The sequence below is a fragment of the Theobroma cacao genome, chromosome 5 (assembly GCF_053813885.1).
Source record: "Theobroma cacao isolate CCN51 chromosome 5, ASM5381388v1, whole genome shotgun sequence".
NCBI lineage: Eukaryota > Viridiplantae > Streptophyta > Magnoliopsida > Malvales > Malvaceae > Theobroma > Theobroma cacao.
In genome coordinates, this window is record NC_142643.1 from 10,938,446 (window position 1) to 10,943,949 (window position 5,504).

Sequence of the window (5,504 nt, forward strand, 5' to 3'; positions counted from 1 at the left end):
GAATAATTCTCATTCAATTTCATGCATTCATATAAAGCCTGAAATAGTTTTATAACAGTTTGGCACAAATATATTGAATTACGTGTCGTGTATTATGTATAGGTGGTGAGCCCTCTGATAAGGGTAAAGATATCGTACCCGAGGACCAAGAATAGGAGTACTCCAAACTCCCGCTATTGTGAGTAATCAAATGTTCACCTTAACTATCTAAAGTAGTTTATATTCGTTTTTATGATTTTAAAGAATAATGAATTTAAACCGTAGATTTTTATGTTTTATAAGTTAAGTGTTGGTTAAATGAATGAGATTTATAAATTGTTTTGCAATTCAATGATGATTTTGGAAATTGAGTAAGTGGAGACTATATACTTATGTTATATATATATATATACGGTTTGAATTGATGGCTTATGACAATGTGATGGCATGAATGACTGGATTTGTGGTTTGTGGATTATATGAACTATTTTGTTTTACCTTGACAAGCTGGGTAATATCCTATTAGCCATGTCATGCTGTCGAAATTTTTATTGATTTGGTGGGTTATTTGATTAGCTTACTGCAGTGAGCGGGTTTTCGTCGACCAGCCTATTAGAGGGGCACGATAAACCCTGTTATATTTTACCTTAGTATGAGAGGCACGGAGGGTATCTCCTAAGGTAAGTTTAGAGTTCACTTCATGCTGAACCACCACGTGAGGGTGAAACTCAGCCAACGTCAAGGAACGGCTATGTTTTTAAACGTAAAAATATGTTTATGTGTATATGTTGTTTTAATAGCCTTGGCGGACTCGGTTGGATGCCCTGGCCAAGGTGTCACTGAGTATGAGTTTTGGCACAAGCCAAGTTTTTAAGAGAATCATAAGCCTTGTTGATTATTTTGATGAAATGTAATTGTTTTATATGAATTGAAATGAGTTTTAAATGTTATGAATCATATTATGATGGGATGATTTAATTGTCTCCATTTACTCGGCTTTAGATGTTGTAGATGAACTTTGCTTACTCACTGGGTTTATAAAACTCACCCCTTCTTTTTACCCATTGCAGGCTCAGGACAGTCTGTAGACAGTCGATTTTGTCGAGAGTTGCTTTTGGATTTGCATACTTAGAAATCGAAGGTCTACAGTCTTGTATATTTGCGGTTATATTAGGGCCCACATGTCATTGGAGAATATTTTTGTATACCTGGTTTAGTGTGCTATTATATATATGAATTTATTTTACTCTTACGCTATAAAAATTGTTTATGCAGGATTCTATAAATATTGTTTTATAAGAAAATGAAATATTTTATTTAATATTTTTATTTAGTTTGATTAGTCATAATTTCATTTTAAATGGATGATTTAGATTACTAAAATTATTTTTAGATAAGAAATGTATATTTTTCGATCGTATGCTGTATTTTCACCAGGTTTAAAAATTTTCAAAAAATATGACCAAAATACCCTTGTGTGGCAGAAATTACTTTTTGTTTGTTTTTTATTTAAAAATAGTTTATAATCCCTTAAAACATGATATTTAGTAACTATTGCTCACAGAGGAGACGTAAAATTGATGCAAGAGCCTTGCGAGGTTTCAATTGACATTCCGGGCAATGAATGTCTATCGAGACATCGCAGCTATTGTCACGGGATCGAAGGCAGTACCGAGTTGTGCCAATTAGCAATGCAACAATGTATACTAGCAAACATCTCCAACATTAGGGGCATATCATTCATCCCTAAAATATTTCACAGATCCCACAATACACACATATGCCATTATGTCTCCACAAACCATGGATGTCAAATTAGGCTTAATCTAGAAACCATTCCTAAATAATCTCTATAGTTACCAGAGTATCATATCAAATTCAAATTCATCTCTGCCTATATGAGGCTAAATCATGTCACTCATAGTTCAAATCACAATCATAGAGTGATCCTCCTTAGACATAAATCACGTTCAGTGGCTAATCGACGGAGTCAAATCACGCTCAAGGTAAGAGCCACTGGTAGAGAATCAAATCAAGCACTGTGCCGAAGAAATGGATGGAGGGTTAAATCATACATAACGTCAAAGCAGCTAACAAAGGATCAAAGTCATCATTCGTAATATTCTAAACGGATAGCATCAAAGCATTGTAAGTAGGAATCATAGGCGGGAATTATACCACCATCCCTTCAGGCACAGAACATAGTCATAGGGAACAGGACTTCACTCAACCTCCAATCAAATCAACATCCAGAATTCTTAATCATTGGATAAAATACAAATCCACAATTGAGGGTATTATGCCTTAGGTATCATATATTCCACGTTTCATATCGAAGATTACTCTTATGAGCTTTAAGCATTTTCTAACTCACTATCATCTCTAAGTGCCTTTGTCACGACCTGAAACTCTCATCGAGCCCGCGACAACCGTCGCGAAGCCTCGACAGATATTTTTCACCCCGAATGCCGATTGAAACCTCGCAAGACTCTCATATCGGCTTTTGCATTTCCCCGGTGAACAATAGTTATCAAATATTGTAATTCGAAGGATTACGAGTCATTTCCAAATCAGATCATAACATTTTGTTTTCTGGCTCACAGGGGCATTTTTGTCATTTTTCATCGAAAATCTTAAAACTTGCTAAAAATGTAGTAGGTAGGCAGAAAATATATGTTTAGTGATTTAAAAACAAATCAAGCACCTAAAACGTTCATTTGAAGTGAAAATTTGACCATTTGAATATAATAAAGATATTCAATAAAATAAACTATTTTCTTGTAAAATAATTTTTTATATAGCTATCAGTAAATAATTCTTATAGCGTAAAAGTTAATTATATTCATATATACTAATAAGCAAATAACCAAAGTATAAAATTACTTTTACAGTGACACATGGGCCCCTAACTGACCAAAAAGGTGTAGGGCCACGAACCCTTACTTTCTAAGATGCAACTTCGAGATTAATTCTCATCTTAATCAACTATCAATAAACTGTCCTGAGCCTGAAAAATAGATAGGAAGAGGGGTGAGATTACATAATCCCAGTGAGTAAACAGACACCATCTAAACTATCTAAAGGCGAGTAAATGGAGATGAATTAAAATATTCTTTTCCAATATATGTTTCATAACATGAATATTCAGTTTACTCAATTAATCAACATGACTTATATATCTCACAAAACTTGGCTCCTGCCAAAAATCATTCCCGGGGATGCCTTGGCCTAGCCATCTGACCGAGACCACCAAGGCTGTTAAATGTCTTTAGATCCAAAATTCTAGCCATGCCTTGGCGTTGGCTGAGTCTCACTCTCACGCGGTGGTCCACGTGAAGTGCACTCAAATCTTTACCTCTAGAGATACCCTTCACACGGCTCTCCGATCGAGGTAAGAATAGAATAAAAATATCTAATTCTGTGCCCCCTCTCTTAGATTGGTCCACAGAACCTCCAATGCAAGGATTATGGATTATTTTATCTACCACATGATTTATAAAATCTTTATCTGCATGACATGGTAATTTATCGCAACCTAGCCTCTCAAGGCTGAATACACAGTACAATTATAATTTTGATACAAACACCAACTTTGCCATTCATGCTCACATATTGCTATAAGCCATATAATTTAAAACACAATATATAACACAAGCAAGCAGTCTCTAATTACTCTATTTTCAAAACCAGTATTCAATTTTTTAGAAAATTTATAAAATCATTTTATAAAATCACAATTTCTTCTAAAACATAGCAATTTACCATTTAAACCCATTTTCTATAAAATCACACAATTGTATAAAACTACTCTAGATAATTAAAACGATAATAAGTTTACTCACAGTTATAGGAGTCGATGTACTCCTAATCTCAGTCTTCAAGCACAATCTCTGTACTTTTACCAGTGTAATTTGCTCACCACCTATCCACAATGTACAATACATAATTCACCACATTAATGCTTGACCATTATAAATCAATTCAGGCTCGGTGTATAGGCATGATATGATATGCAACTTATCCGACTACCGCTTAAATGCGGTGTTGACCTAATTCGACCTATTACCTAATTAAATGACAATTGTGTCCGATTTGGCTCCAAATTGCTCCATTTCATTTCTAGTACCTCAATTCACCAAACATTATTCAAATAACACCAATTTCAGCATCAAAACCCTCCCATTTCTTCATGGAAAAATTTGGCTATTACAGTGCACTAACACCGTGATTTTTCCTATTTAATTTTTTTCACCGTTATTCATCATTTTCTAAGCCATTTCTCTTGAAATAATAACAATCCATCACCCACACACATCAAGGAAGATTCGGCCAATGAAGATTCATGGGGGAAAATGGATTCCTTTCTTATTGTTTTACTTCTAAATATGCTAAATTAACTAATAACACTAACATATCTTAAAATCAATTCAATCCAACATCTTTCTCTCTCCTTACCCATTTTGATCAGCCATGAATTCATCATGAAAGCATATAATTTAATCATGAAAAATAAGGAGAAATACTTAAGGAAAATAGATTTCAAGTTTAAATTGAAAAATCTTACCTTTTTCACTTATTTTCTTTAATTTTCCACACTTTTTCTCTTCAAATTCCTCACCTAGGGTTTGTTCTCTTCCTTTTTCCTTTTGTTCTTGGTGTGGCCGAATATTTGGAGAGAAAAGGGGTTTATAGGCTGATTTTTATAGAAAATAATAAAATATCCTAAGCTTGACACATGGCATGTTTCCATTGGTCCATTTTTAAAACTTTAAAAATTTTAAACCTTTTATCTCCACCACATGATTAGTCAAAGGTCAAAATGAGGATAAGGGAAGACCATGTGCTAGACAAATGTTCTGGTGGTGGAAAATTACAATTTTGCCTCTAGGGTGACAAAATTACCATTTTACCCCTATACTCCAAATTATACCAGAATTAAAATTTTTCACTTCTAAGCTTCAAATCATACTCCAATACTCAAATCATACTCCAATAAGTTAAATGGGGCCAAAAAAATCTTTTCTAAAATTTCCATTTTGTCCCTAGGTGGCAAATGACCATTTTGCCCCTGAATAGTGAAAATTTCGGTTTGACTCCAAATTGATCATCGAACTCTGAATTACCATTTTGAGTCATCCCTGGACAGTTAAACTCTCAATTTCACCTTAAAATTCCTATTTAAACTAGTTCAAGGCTTAATCGACTTAATGATACCATTAAGGGCAATATCGTCTTTTAATAATTTCTCAAACTTCCTAAATATGCAACCATTCTATTGAGCATGTAAATGACATCGTAATTATTTTATAGAACAGGATTTGACAGCCTTTATTTCTCCAAGGCATCAAATACTTATAATCTTTCTAGGGGCTAGTTGTCTTGAGTAGACATTCATCGTAATCACTAGACCTCTAAGTATAGGCCCAAACATATGCCACTTGTGGCTTGCACTAAGACACACACATTCACATCACATGTGTGTGTGTGTGTGTCATAGCCCAATTTTCTAGCCATGATCGATGTAA